This window comes from Lepisosteus platostomus, chromosome 12, assembly GCF_059453375.1.
Source record: "Lepisosteus platostomus isolate fLepPlt1 chromosome 12, fLepPlt1.hap1, whole genome shotgun sequence".
In the NCBI taxonomy this organism is placed as follows: domain Eukaryota; kingdom Metazoa; phylum Chordata; class Actinopteri; order Semionotiformes; family Lepisosteidae; genus Lepisosteus; species Lepisosteus platostomus.
This window is the reverse complement of record NC_142622.1, coordinates 41,464,758-41,480,290: the sequence shown is the minus strand read 5'-3', so window position 1 is coordinate 41,480,290 and position 15,533 is coordinate 41,464,758. Positions and strand designations below refer to the sequence as shown.

Below are 15,533 nucleotides of genomic sequence, written 5' to 3'. Positions count from 1 at the left end.
GTCTTTGAGATTCTTTACCTTGGCTTTGGAGGAGTGGGTGACTCTCCATTGCTAAAGAATTGAGCTTCATGAGGATTTCAAAATATTAGGTAGCTGTGAAGACTGCCCTAAAGTGAAATTTAAACTTAATTTTGGAAATAAAGTGTGCTGAGTGCAAAATTGTCCCGGCTGTATGAGCAACCATCTCTGGTGCTACTAGAAGTGTTCAGATATTCTTTCTCATCTCAAACCTTTTGTGTATGTAGTACTGTTACTATACTGTATACATAAGATGTTGTGTGGGACCTTAACTTCTGATGTATATCCTGGATTTGTAAACTTTAACTTTCTTTTTTATTTTTTAGTTGCTGAATACAAGCCTTATCAGGTCATCCTTGAGTTTTCTGCAGATTAGAAGACGGAGTATTGTGTCATGACATTTTTTCTTGAAATAAGAAAATTAGACAGGATTAAGAATCTATGAGAAACCCAGCCTCTTTCCCCTTGGGAGTTTTTTTTTCTCCTTTCTCAGTAGAATATGAGAAAGAGGACTGTGAACTGAACAAAGCCGCTATGTGCTGCACACGTCCACAGTTTTGTTTGGCTGGGAAGCCTGCCATGAGATAGAATTCAATCTAATTCTCCTTTGGGGCTTCCTCGGGGTTTCATTAAGTACCACTATGGTCAGAGAGGCTAAAGTGAGATAGTCCAGCTCTCCAGTCTGGTAGGCAGGCCTGCTGGTCACATCTGCTGGCAAATCAGGAAAATTTACCAATTCATATATTATCCAGCCATATTCAATGGCCATACAAGTTGTGTTTGTTATTGATGTTGGCTTTACTTTTCCCGTGCTTGAGGAACAATACGAATGTGACAGGCCTTCGAATTACCTCTGAATAGATGCCAAGAAATTGGTTGGCTATTAAGTGGAAACCTTTTGTTAACACAGCATGTACTGTGATCAGCATCTGTTTGGTAAAAGCTGGAGTTTTGTTAGCTTCATACTCTGGCTTTTGCTTGAACAGTGAAGAATTTTGATCTCCACAGTTTGCTCCACTGAAAACCACAAAGAGGGGGGAATTCTGGAAATTTTTAGTGAAGTCTACACCTTGCTACCTATCCAAGATTGTAGAATTTGAGGACATTTGTAAGGTTAGCCAGTGTTTGGCAGTCTCCAGTATATGTTTGTGAGGGTGCTGTCCCCAACAGTAATTGAGGGGGACAGTCTCTCAGGACAAATTAGCCCCTGCTTCAAAGGGAGGCAGAAGATCACAAATTTATATTGTGTCAACAATATCAACAAATCAGCACCAGTCAACGTCATTCCTACTGTCAGGTGTAGTGGTGGCAGCATTGTTATGGGGCAGCTTCTCTACATCACTTCAGGTCAAGAGTAGTTCAGATCGCATTGTATTCTATAAAAAAAGAAAACTTCTGAAATGCATTGTCTGTATCTGAAGATCATGGAAAATGTCATGGAAAATAAATAGTTAAATGTTGTAAATCCTTGTGGAGTCGGTAGTTGTAAACCACCAAATGTGAAAGTTGAATCATTTAGAAAAACATGTTCTTTTAGGTCTCCCAGGGATTTTTTTGCAGACTCTTATCTCTGTTGTTTGACAGTTAAAGAGAGTTGAAAATTGGACAGTATTTTTGTATTGTATCTGTATTTTTACCGCTGAGCCATCTGGCCGAATAATAATGATTCTAGCATTTGCAGGCTAGAAAATCCAAAAATACAATGTCTAATCTGGTGTTGTGCCTTGTGGATGGTGGGTCATTAGGCTGAGTAACCATACAACTCCCAAGCATCCTTCTTGACTGTTATCGGAGTTTGTGCTTTTGATACTGAAAGAGTAATGTTCTGTCCCACATCACTGCAGTGCTTTTTGTTGCAATTCTTTTTGGTATATAAAGGTACAGTAATGACAAGACACCAGTTGCTGTTAACTGAAGAACCAAAACTGATAATCTAGCCCTAAATAACAGATAACCGAAAGAGTTACCCTGAATTGTAGGCTCGAAAAAAAGAGGCCTAAAATCTTCCTAAACTCAGACTCCAGTATCTGAGTGAAGCGGAAGTCTGGGCAAAGCCCTGAGCCAGGAATGTCCGTTCTTAAGCTCAATGAAATTCGTTATCGGAAAGGAAACGAAACCCCCCTCTTCGGTAAAAAACAGAAATAGTTTCTAACTCAAACAAACAGAACAGTTACCATGCCAATGGGCATCTATAAATAGTTCTACTGTTTGTTTTCAGAAGCGCCCTCCCTTGAGAAAGTTCGGCGAACAATGCTGAAGTGCCGGGCAAGCTGACTACACTTTTCATTTGCAATAAATATGTTTTCTTTTATGCTGCTTACGAAAGAGAAGATTTCTTCTCGAGGGAATAATAGAAATACCGCATCTTGTGCGCAGAGTAGTGCATCGGGGACTCTGAATCATGTATCATCTGTGTAGAAGAATGACTGATTTTGAAGTGTCATAAATCCGATCGCTATCCATCTCGTCATTTAAAAAGTGACTGAATAGCTCATAAATACGTACAGGATTTTTATTTGCCTCCCCCCTAAAGATGCAATTTTACATATGTGGTATTGACAAGGGTTTACAGAAGCTAGGAGAATAAATATGAACCAGCACCTGCTGCAGCAGGGCCATTTGTGATGGAGGATCACCGAAGGATCACAAGCAGGTTACGGAGTCAGGAGAACTGTACCAGGGGAGTCAGTGGCAGAGTCAGGGTAAGAGCTGCTGTCCTTCTCGTAACAAGCCACAGTGCCATCAGATGAAAGGTTTTATGCCATTCTGCAAGAGCGGAGGGAGCGTGGTTTTAAATACACGAACTATTGCGTCCTGACTCTGGTGAAGCAGCAGTGTTTTACAGGGGACATGGTTTCTCAAAAAAGCCCCCTTTTGTCTCTCAGGGAATGGTGAAAGCACCTGGCGGAGTCACGACCTGGATAATACGAGCTAGAACTGCAGGCAACCCCCTCAGGTTTCCACTGAAGAGACTAAGGGAAGACTCCGACTGCAAAACAGACTGGAACCCTTTCCTCAACTGAAGAGCTTTTCGGCAGCCTTTTCTTGTTTGTGCTTAAGGTAAGGCTTGAAGCAGAGGTAATCCTTCTCTAGCATAAATACATGCATTCCTATAGTTCCACTCCTGGCAGTTATCTCAGGGTGTTTTTTTATTTAGAGTTGCCGTTTGTGTTTGATTTATCCACCTGATTTGAATAGCTGATTGTGTGTTTTTCACTTCTCTTGAAGCCACAGGGGTTGATGCATCTCTTGGAACCCATAGAGGCCTGGCAGACTAATCCCCTCCTGCCTTCAGTGGTGCTCAGCCAGTTGGTTACATGTTGGTGACATGACCCACAAAAAGTTTTTTTTTAGCATTAATGAGAAAATATTCCCCCTTTTCTGAGAAAACGTTCTCCCCAACTTGAAGTTACAACATTTGAATTACTGAGAAAGCAGCTCTCAGTGATTACACATTATTGTCGATACATTGTGGGTAGATTTGGTTTTAGTAAATCAGGAATAAGAGTTAAATGTAGTTTTGTATTTTCTGTTCATTATAGATTTTTACTGTATTTGCTGCTTATTGTAGTATTGTTCAGAGTTTTGGTGCTATGGTTATGCGGGCTGCTTATTTTAGTAAAGATGTTGTGTGTTTGAGTGGCATTCACAGTTTCTCTTTATGAAGGTGCGTTTAAAGATGTCATTGTTTTGCATTCCTTCCTCAGCTGTTGACAGAATTACTTGTAAGTCTTATAAAAAGAACTGAAGGAGAAAATACATATAGAGAATCTGAACTTCAAAGCAGTCTTCTTAGACTTCAGTGGTTGTGTTTTCATATCAAGCTAAATTGTTTGCTATAATCTTAGGTATTTTTGCAGAAATGTGTTGCTGAGGGGAGAAATCCTTTTTGTTTTTCCCAGTGATGCACCAGCTTTATTGGAGAACAGTTTTTTTCTTAGTAACAAGATGTGCAGCTTTGAGTCAGAGTAAAATGTAACAGTAATACTGGTGGAATTCTTTTGATTTGGTTTTGCTAGTTATTTGATTATTTGGTCGCAAGACAGAAAAAAAAGATCACAGATTAACATTTTGATCTCATTTTCTACACGTTGGCTGACTACAGCTCTGGCTTGAAGGATCGTTGTTTTCTAGGGGTTCTGTAATACTTGATTAAGCAAGCTAACCCATTCTCTTTACGCATCTTTTTGTGTACGAAACAGATGACTTTGTTTTATGCACATCATTCAAAAGCACCAGATTGTGAATGCTTTATTCTGAAAAGTAGAATTCCTAAATCTGTTTCATAGTGACAAAGACGTTTTATACCAGCGTATGCGAAGTACAGTATGTAAATGGCTCTTGGGGTTTTCAAAACCTAATTAAAATATTTTTTCCATGTTTAATTTTTCCTTAGCATTTAGTGGTTTTGCAGGGCAAGAAATATCCATTCACAAATCCCCTTTTTATATGCTATTTTTTTTGCTTGTTGTAAAGAAGAAATGTCCCAGACAGACACTGTCAAAGTGTTTAAAATTGTGGATGACGGACTTTTGATTTAAGCTGAAATACAGTACGTTTTCCAGAAGAGTGGTTGTTATCCCTGACATCAGTGGTTTTTAACTTGCAGGCCTAGGATCGCTTGCGGTCTCTGTGTGAATTCCATGAAGTTGTAAGCTCAACAGACTCCACATGCAATATTCCTTTGCTCCTCTTGCAGTAACAGTCCGTATACCTAACACATCCTGTGTCTTTCTTTTATTTTATTGACTCGCCTTGTCCTATGGCAGGCTATTGTGGGTAAAGTGGTGCTGGGAAGTTGGTGCCACATGACCAAAGAATGACTTCTCTCAGAGGACAGTGAGACTCAGCAAAGTAAAAGCTTCTACTGTTGTGAGAGACGTTGTATTCGTCTGAAGGTCTTTGTTAATATAAAGTTGTTTTTTAACGAGCGCATAGATCGAGGTATTTTAGTAGTTTGTTTCCCCAAGAGAAGAGTTTCCAAAAATCTAGAAGTGGAACTTTTGTTGAAGTGTACATAGCCCTCTAAAAAAGTTTATTCTGTCTGGCCTAATATACAGTATAGCCAGTTTACTGGTGACTCGAGACCATCATCTTTGCCAAGTCTGCTTAGTCCTACTAAGCCTTTAGAGTGTCTGCAGCCATAAGGAGTAAAATGGATAGGTCTTTTTTTTGAAGCACTGACGAGTGCACCTGCTGGAACAATCCAGCTGAAGAGACAAGAAGGTCTTTTGTGTTCATTTCTGCAGTTTAGAGATCTGTTCTTGTTTTTCCAAGTCTAATGTGAATCCCCAAAAATATTGGGTTCGTAAAAACCCGAATTCCACTGTATTTATCTGTTGGCTAGTTTTGGTGTTCATGTAAATTTGAAATCCTTGTTCTTCTACGGATAAGCTATGGAGGAAGGTCCCCTGCTACCGTGACAATCAACTGAATTTACTGTCATTTTGCCGGTTGCGTGTTTTTTCCTTCCGACGAGGGCTGAAGCCGTTGTACAGTAATGTCAGATCTATTTGAAAAGGCGCACCACATCTGGTTCCCCTTATCACCTTTCTTTATCTGCTGCTGACTCATACAGTGTGGTCTGAGAAGCCTCCACTGTGCTGTCACGCTACGCCTGCTTACTGCTCTGAGTTTTTGCTCTGCGAGCAGTTGCTGGCGAACCTTGCCCTGTACACCAGTCAGAAACTGAAAGTGGTGTGTGGCTCAGTCTCCAGCCCCGTGTCCTCACTGACCTCCCCCCTCTCCTCCTCGCAGCATAGCGCAGACTTCAAAAGGAATGGACAGGCCGAGTGTGGAGCTGTGCGGCTGGGGCTCGTCGTGGTTAGTGATTCCTCTGGTTTTCGTGAGCATTTGTGCTCGCCGGCCTGTTCGTTTTCTGTTTGTTTCTTTTTCTGTCGATCCCGAGATCTGCTTAACAGTCGCAACTATGAGCGTCCTGAAATTGATGCCGGTGACCTGTCTAAACTTTGCCTTAGCAGAGAAGGACGTTCTGATGAATTGGATAAACAGCCCGGGTTTTAAGGTATTAGCGGTTCACTGCAGAGGATTTGCAGACGGGAGCTCTTGCGGGGGAAACGGTCCTGAGAGACCAGACCTGAGCATGGCTTCTTTGTTTTATTTATGCCCGCTGGTGCCTGTTTGCAGAAATACGAGAGAATCCAGGGTGGTCAGGTGTGTGCTGGGCCGGCAGAAAAGTAAAAGAACTGGGTTCTTCTCGTCAGTGTTTTTCTAACAGAGAAATCCTAACTGTCTGAGCGGCAATGTTTTTGTTGGTTTTTTAAATAATTCCTTCCTCATTTTTGCATTGGCTTCCAAATACTTTACCAGAAAGCCCTAAGTCATTAGTGTTGTACCTCAAAATAGAAAGAAACAAGGCTTTTGACCGATGAGAGTTCCAGCTTTGCTGTTATTGCACAAGAGGGAAAATGTGATAAGTGGAGTGCATGGGCCAGACGGTATTTCAGAAACAAGGTTTGTGATTAGAGAGCGAAAAGATTTTGTTCTAGATAAACCTGTTCTCCTGAGTTATCATCCTCTAATAAGGTCTTATGAAATTCTTGTTTTCCGGGTTCTGATACGCTGTTTTCTGTTTCAGAACACAATTGAGGTCATTTACTCAGTACCACTTAGCCAGACTTTTTCAGTTAGAATACTGGTGCTTTGGAATACACATGTCTAGTACTGCCAGACAGAGCAGCTGTTTAGTTTGGGAAACTGGCTCAAAACCAACAGCAGTACTGTGAGTCCTTCAAGCCTCTCAGAACACTTGTCTGTAATTCAATAGAAAGTCTTTGAAAAAAACTGCACTTTATCTTTGACCCTGAAGGAAAACATCCACCCTGTGTATTTTAAATTTTTTTTTTACTCTCTCCCTAAATATTGCTCTCTGTGGTAACTGGGCTTAAAATCGCTTCCTGATGATTCAATTAACCGGCCAAAGCATGATGGATTAATTAAAATATGCCCTAGTGTTAATTACAAAAGCACACAGGCATAATAATAGGTAAGGAAATTACAATTAGCAAGATGCATTTAAAATTGTCACTGTGAACTTGTACAGCTCTACCATGTTGACTGCTGTCATCCTGCCTGAGGTTGTCACAAGACTGCATCTATCAGTTTCCTTTTACAGGATGGATTTCAGTATCTGTGTCAAGTCCCTCAAAATTGCTTGATGCACAAAGAGTCATTTTGCTGAACGTTTAAAAGATAAAATAATTATTATTAGCTATAAATTATTCTACACCAAAGTCTGAGACTTTATGGTTTAACCAGTGTGACAGCACTAGAGTAGGTAGTCCGAGTTAGAGATTTAGAGTGGTGTTATATATAGATCTTGTTAAAGTTCTGTCTTATTAGACTGCTGCTTTTGTTAACCCCTGTAGTTTTTGGTATGTGCCATTTTGACCTCCGGGGAACACAGTTTTAATTTCTTCCTCATCATTCTGATTTAAAACCCATTTTTCAGACTAATATGCAATGAAAAAACTTAGCACTTTAATTTTGACTAACAGAATGCAGTGAAATTTCTTACGTATAGAAATGTACTTCAGTCATGTGACGTAATTTTAATCAAAAGTAAGAAGTGTGTGTTTTATTTCCTCATGGGCTGTTTTTTCTTTCAAATTAAAAAAACCTCTTAAAGACATAATGTGTTAAGTAGCACTATAAAAAATTATATTCTAATTTATCATAAAATTCTGTTATATAAATAACCTCAAGATGTAACAGAGCATGTACAGTAGAATTAGATAGTAATTGATTTAAAACCTGGTTTTAATTAGTGAAAAACGTCTGATCCTCAAAATTATGCCTATGTAATTGATCAATTCCATAACTGTGCTTTACATTACTCATTTCTGTGCACATATGGTATATGAAATACAGAAGAATGCTACATGCTCATCTGCACAGGTTTTCCAGTACCATGAACAGTGAAGCATGAAGCAGAGCACACAGGGAAACAGAAGAGCACATACAAATGAGACCTGGAGTGAAGCTGATGTAACATTTCCTTCAAGAAATGTCGGGATTAAATCTTCGGATTAATTAGCTCCTGCTAAACTGCACTGTTCTGAATCATCATCTCGTCTCATTTGCAATTATCATGTCTTATGTTCAGTATAAAAAATAGGCAGGTTTGAAACTAGTTTTTCCTCTCTGGAGTGGTAAAAACTTATGACTTCCTGTTACTTTCGTCAGATTGTGATGTATGCTGTATAATACAGTAATACACAGAGTGGATATTCGAATAAGGCCAACCTGTTCCAAGTACATTTTTATATATCTGCCTATTGTTCATGGAGTCTAGAGGAACTACTGATGCTACTGGGCTCTCATGGCTTTTCAAGCTTAAGTGACCAACCACTGTAAGCGTGAGTTTTATTTGGAAAAGCATTTTTCAGGCAGAAGGTTCCAGAGTCACTGTCTGTTTGACCGTGTAATGGATGCAGGCAGATATTATTGGAAAATGAGTAGGAAGGGGTGGGGGGGGGTTGACTGGGAGTTTTTCACTCTGAGGGGTGTCATTTGATCTCCTTCTGCAGTGCTTGCTGCAGACAGGCCTAGAATATCATTTAGGCTGCAGGAGCCTTTGAGTTCTCAGAGATATCTTTTAAACCCGAGCTTCCTGAAACCACTGAAGGGTTTGTACAAAACGAGAGTAAAAAAAAAAAGGGCGGCCTTTTACTGCAGCCTTTTTAAGTAAGAGGGTTTGACACATGTTAAGGGATGCTTTTTGGAGACCAGGTTTTAACAGAGGCAGAGTTATGAGTAATACTTAAAGCTTTATCCTTAGGTAGTTTAGCAATGAAATTGACGTGGTATCTTTGTTGTTACTGTGGCTTTTTGTCAGTTTGTGTTATTCACTTGCTAGTGTGCGAACGTTGCACATATGGCTTCTTGTGTTTTGCTTTGCTAACCAAGATATTCCTGGCACCTTCCAAAATCTGGAGCTGGAGTACAAAAGCGCTTTGTGTCAACAAGGGGGATTAGCAAACGCATTTTTACGCATAGATTGGTTTTATTTGCGTTGATTTTTTTAGACGTACAATGAAAAGAAATAGGACAGAATGGTGGCTGCTTTATCCTGGTGTGGTGCTGTTTCGAAATCGCACACATTCCCAGAGTTACAGGTTGTGTTTTCCGTGGTCCGTATGCAGTAGGTGTTCTCGGGTACGAATGCGCACAAGGTGGAGTTGCTCCTTCCGAAGCGGCGAAGCTGTGCTGACCTTTCCTGCAGTGGTCCATATTTGTTTGCTCCACGTCTATGAGTTGACCACCCCCTCGTCTGTGGTCAATGGCAGGCAGCCAGCTTCAGCGTTGAGTCCTGTCCTGGTTCTCTCCATCCTTCCAGCCCATTTCTCGGTACTTTCCCCAGCGCCACTTCCGTGTAAGACAACTTTCATCCTCTGGGTGTTGAGCTGTTCTTTACTTTTCTGACAACTGGAATGTATAATGAGGGGCCACCGTTAGTTAAGTACTAACCCCATTCTGGTCTGTCCACTTTGAGGTTGCCGGGTCTGGATGAAACTGGAGCTTTCTAGGGCTCGTGGTGGGAATGTTTGTATTCTCAGGGTTTTGTCTAAATAGAACCAGATCCTTACCTGTCACATCCTCCAGATTCTGTCAGAGTGGGCAAAGTCTTTTCATTCATATATGTGCCTTGTCTGTTTCTTTAATGTAATTCTTTGTGATCCTTTTTAAAGGCCTTTAGTTGCCACTGCAACCGAGAATGACTCTTCTCCCTTAATGGCGGGTTCTTATTATTTTTTGACAGCAGGGTAGTCTGACCACAGCTTGTGAAAAGTCCATTTTATTTTATTTTTTCATTCTTAAGTAGCAAAATTAACCCTGAATGAGCTCTGCTACTGTCCAATCTGATGCTCTTAAAGGCACAGTGCCTCACTGGGAGCTTGAGAAGTCTAATTCAGTTCAGTAAAGTCAACTGCAAAGCGCTATTGATAAAACATCAAGCAGTAGAAACAGAGAGGGTAGCTGTTATTAATTCCCTTATATTAAACCCCCCTTTCCAGTGCATGACATACAGTATTTCTCTGGTGGTTCCGTCTGACATAAAGTCTCCCTCACCTATATGCTCATTGGTATAACTGTGTTTTATTGGATTTCTGTTGACTTTTAAAAACGAAACTTGAACTTGAACTTTATTGCCATATGTAACCGGTACTGTTACAATGGAATTCTTACTTACAGAAAGTCTCTTGATTGTAAAACAAGTGTAAAAAACAAGACAAAGTGCAAACAGTGCATCAAGACAATGTACAAACAAACAATAGACAATGTGCAAGTAAACATGTAGACAGTTTGAATGTAAACAATACAGACGTGTAAACAATGACTGGAGATGTGCAATAGATAAGAAATCATAAAGAGGTAGATGGTGTAGGTGTGGTCCGAGGGGGATGGCTAAATGTGTTCGCCAGTCTCACTGCTTGTGGATAGAAGCTATTGAAGAATCTAGTGGTAATTGAAGAATCTAGTGGTAATGCACCTATACAATAATGTGATGTTGGTTTTCCTGCTTTTTGCAGGAGGGATAATTCGAAGCCCGTTTGGATCGACCCCACTGTTTTGCCAAACCAAACAACAATGATTTGGTAGGCATTTTTCCTTGCAAAGAGAATCCTGTATCCTGATACTGTGTGTGTACTGTAAATACACTACGCCTTCATACATTCCTTTGTCTTGTAAAGCATAAACACTTGTTGCCACCATAAATGATCCTGGTTCATTACAGGACTGCCTGGATGGAAATTGTGCTTCACACAATTCTCTCCTTCTCACAGGCTGCCAACATATTTTTTGGCCCAAGCAGCACTCTGTTTCCCTCAGTGGTCTATTAAACACACGTCCCCCTTGGACTCCAGCAGACCCAGAGTCTGAATCTGCTGGCGGCTGAGAGGAAGTTATAGAATTATCACATTGGGTAAAAAAAGAAGAATCTCAGAAAAGCCCTGCTACTAAGCACAACTCATTAATGCTGCCTGTTAATGATAATGAAAATAATATGTAGACAGAGAAGACGTAACACTGTATTTAAAGCTACAAGGGGACAGTCCTGCTGATGTTTCTTACACAACTTGTGGGTAAGTAATTCCTTACAGCTGCAGTCCCAGGGGAGACAAATAGAGGCGAATGCAAGTATTAAGTTTGCAGTATTTAACAAGGCGCAAGTCGAGGACACCAGTCGATTCAGTAGCTAGGGAGTTTGTGAAGACGTTTAAAAAGCTTGGAGTCGTCTTTCAAGCACACTACTATTTATTGTGTGCGTGCGCGTTTCTTTTCGGTTGTTGTTGCAGTGTTTGGAGTAATTAGTATTTTGAAACTCCCGGGAACGTCTGCTTTGTCCTATTCATCTCTGTTGCCTCTGAAGAACTTCTCTCTCCTGCATGCTTTAACAACACTAGTGGGCCACTCACTTGAAAGATTATTTTCCTTTTTGTCGGAAGAAAGAGCTTAACTGTATTTTATTGTCATACTGAAGCATTAAAAATGAATGTTGCCCGAACAATTAATCTAATTAATGTTATGTAATATTTTTATACTCTGGATGGGAATTTGTTTCTTTCATATGTTATTAGCTACTTTGGAGTGGGTGCGTGCACAGAGAATTCATATTAAAAGATTACTGTACAATAGATGTAATCCAAAGCTATTTAAAGAGGACAGGGGGTTGAGATGGGTATCGACAATTGCTGCAGCAAAGGCACCTACATTTGCCCCTTAGTTTTTCATCCTACCTGTAGGGCAACTGTAAAAAGGAGGCATGAAACCTGCTCAGTTGCTGAAATAAAATTGGCAAAAAGATGAGTGATTCTGAAGGAAACTTTGTGGGGCAAAGTGTCTATGGTTGAGCTTGCGCTTCTAGCTCTAGGGGGGAAAAAGGCTTCTTACCAAATTGGAGAAGTTGAATGGAAGTGGCCTGCAGTCAGATAGTTCTCCTGAAAAAGCCGAAATGTGAACAACAGTCTAGTTCGTTAACAATGAGCAGAAATGGGTTTCCAAACACGATGAGAATGACAAAGGATTCAGTGATGCTTTGAAAAAGCAGCCTCACGCTGATTGTTTTTCTCTGGGTGCAAACAAAGGCACAAAAGATGTAGAAGTCCAAGGCTGTGGTGTTGGGAGGGGAAGCTGCTTGGATAGACGAAACGTGGTTTAAAGGGGAACCGCAACCGTTTTTTATATTTCCGGATTCGAAAGAATCGGCACTGATGAGTGCGTTTCGGATTCTCACAAAAACAACATGGACACAGTCACTTCAGAACAAGGCAACAAAACAGCAGGCAGATTCAGAACAGGGCAACAAAACATCTGGTGATATGTTGCGGCCTTATCACCCTGTACACAAGAAGGCTTGTGAATACATCTCTTTTAATCCAATAGAAATATCGCTCCCGACTTTGAGACAGTTTTGCCGACAAATATGACTTAATTGTTAAATCTGCATGTGGATCATGCTGAAGTGTTTTCGCAGTGAAACGTCTGCTGCACAACCTGTACTTATTAGCTCAAACGGTACATTGCATGACATTAGTCATTATGGAGACTAGTGAGCAGGAAGGGCCACATCAGGTCGCAATTCTTAGGAAGTCATACGTTCACGATTTTGAGCTTAATTCCAAATTTGTGTTTTTTTTTCTGTAACGTCAATTAATTTATTTTGTTACCGAGCTTTTATAACCGGTCTGAGAAACGGGGCCTGCAGTTCCTCTTTCATGTGTGTGCCATGCCACTTCTGAGTACTGACCCAGGGGACCTGTGTGTTAGGAGAGTGTGAGGCCATGAGGTTACAGCTGTCCCTTGATGTGGTACTGTATAGCGCAGTGCTACAACACGACCTGTCAGCAGTGAAACTTACACAGCTCGTGAAACTTTAAACACTGACTAAAAATGGAACCCAGAAAATATAAATATAAGGTTACATAAGGTCACACTTTGGGCCTGTTCTTACTGTGTATTCTTTTACAAACTATAATTTAAAAGCTTGTTTTTCAAACAGTGAACTGAAGTATCTTAAGAGGTACTAAAGACTTCTGTATCTCCTGAAATCGGCACAAGTGCTAAGTAAAGGCTCTCTGTATCAGTGGGTAAATTCTGCCCTGTATAAGCTGCATTAGCACCCTTTGAAATTAAGAGTGAATGTAAAGGTTTTCAGCTAATGCCTTTCAGGCACTTAAAGGTCTAGATCCAGGTTATTTTTTAAGGATTTGCATGTGTGATCTGAGGCCAGCTGATTTGTGCCTTCGTAAAATAATGAAGACCAGGCTCCACACAATGTGTGACAGAACCTCCTCATGTGGAAGAACGTGTTGCCCAGATCCATTGGAGTAGTCACCTTATGACTAAAAACTTACATAAATACAGTTTTAAATTTAAATTTAGTTTTTCCATTGATTTCATTATATCCTTTTGCTTAGCTTTTCCCCCCCACTTTTCTTTTTGTATGTGGGGTATTTTACATATGTGCCTTAAGATGGTTGAAAAGTGCTTAGAAATCAAATTGACTTATTATTATTTTGCAAATGGCCAGCTATATTTCTTTAAACTCCCACCTATTTTCAATATTCCACTTACTAATTGTAAGTTGCTGATGAGCCATCTTTACTGTAGAACCCTAGATGCACTAACAGTTCTTTTTGTGGGCAGGATCAGAAGCTTATCTATTTTACAGTGAGTTGGCTTGTTGGAAGAATTATTTTGCAATGTACTGCAAGAACCAGAATGGATTTCTGCTTTCACGGTGCTGTGCTTGAGAATCCGAAGTAGTGTTACAGTATGTACTATAATCGTGTGACACTCCAGGCATCTGTGCTGACTGCGCATATAATGGCCTAGAGGTGACACAGTGTTGATCTGGCTACTGAGGCATTTTAAAAGTGCCACTGCTAATCCAAATCAAATGTGTAAATACTCCTTGTAATACACGTCTCTGAAACGTGCAGAGATGCTACCATCTTCTTCTCAGGTGTGAAGGGATATTGTGCAGGACGGAGGACTTGATGTAGCCTTTACCGATAATACCGCTTTCATAGGTTAAAAGATACGGGAGTTCCTCTTGAATGTACTGTAATAATCTTCTTTTATTTTGCAAAGTAACAGGTAACGTTTATTCCATGCTGAAAGAAAAAACAACCAAAATTTCGGCTGCAGAGCCTTTTTCAGGTGTGAGGGAGAGAGAAGGAAATTAGCAGGTAAAAAAAGCATAGGAGGAAAAAACAGAGTAGTGAGAAAGGGGCAGGGAGCAGGGGGGAAATGGACATGAAGCGGGTGAGAATGAGTGTCTAAATGTAGAAGGAACAGGAGGAGAGTTGTGGAAAGCCGAAATCTGCAAATGAATCGAGAGGATTTAGAAGGGGAAGAGTCTGTTATTGACAGGAGGGGGAAGGTGTGATCCAAGTTTTGGGATAATTTTGCTTTTGGATGTCTCTCTGCAGCAGGACTTCTGTATGCCCTCTATGAGGATACAGAGGGAGAGATCAGAAAGATGGTGGCTGTTATGGGGTGAAATGGGGAACTATCTGTCTGGAGAGATCTTTGATCCTCACACAGTTCCGACGTGTTCCCTGAAATGGTCTGCCAGTCTTCTTCCGTCTCACCAATATAAATGGCTGGGCATTTTTCTGCAAAGAGATGCAGTAAATGCAATCTCTGAAAATACGCAGTGTCTTGCGGGTGATGTCTTTCTGGATGCATGATGTTTGGCCTAGATGATGTCTTGTATGTTGTACTGTTTGCAGTAGTATTACCACATCTTTCATTTTTACCACTATGAGAGAAGTACAACTTCCTCCACATGAGTTCGGAATCTTTTTCAAAAGAGGCCTGCTTGTGTGTAGCCACAATTATTTTATTTCCACATTCTCGGTTTCCATAGTTCTCTCTTAGAAACGGCTTCACTGGGGCTGTGGTTTTTGAAAACCTGCTTTTACCTTTGGAGGTCCATTAGCCAAATCAATGCTTGAGGCCTTAGTCTGCAGAAGAAACAATGAAAGCTGTGTAATCATAAAGCTCGCACAACTTCCTATATTTTAAAGCCATCTTGTTCTCAACCAAAATCTACTTACAGTAGATACAGAAGTTGCTTTTTTTTATTTAATTGTATATCCCATGTCAAGTTAAAGACAATCATTTCTTTTTCACATGGGAAATAAAAAAAACATAATTAGGCAACTTTATTCTTCCACAGCCATTTTGCTGTTACTTGAACAGTGTCTGAATTATCTTACATTCTCCCAACAGATTATTATACATCTTCCATTGCATAAAGAAGCTCACAATTAGTGCAGTGACTAAACCCTTTCTGTATTGGTCATCTCCATTTCTTAATTTTGTCTTTCATAAAGCAGTTTTATCAAGTCAGCTGCACTTGTAAAAACCACTGTTCTTTAGAGGCAAAAAGCAGCTGGTTAAGCTGAATTAGGATTGAAACAGTGGTTCCAGGAAACCACATCGCTCTGGTGCTGAGCGATGCAAGATTTCTGAGGATTATA

At 40.3% G+C, this 15,533-nt stretch overlaps 1 protein-coding gene across 14 annotated transcripts in view; it reads left to right on the top strand.

Annotated features, from left to right (window-relative positions):
• Window positions 1–15,533, top strand: part of atxn1a (ataxin 1a) — a 157,773-nt gene that overhangs the window by 33,339 nt on the left and 108,901 nt on the right. For 9 of the 14 annotated variants that reach the window (XM_088601931.1, XM_088601939.1, XM_088601936.1 and 6 more), the window contains one exon: window positions 2,904–3,078. The exons of 3 other annotated variants lie outside the window; for them this stretch is intronic. The gene's annotated coding sequence lies outside the window, so the exon portion shown is untranslated. Of the gene's footprint in view, window positions 1–2,903; window positions 3,079–5,692; window positions 5,842–15,533 lie in introns of those variants that run through there. 2 more of the 14 variants (XM_088601943.1, XM_088601942.1) reach the window with 1 other exon arrangement.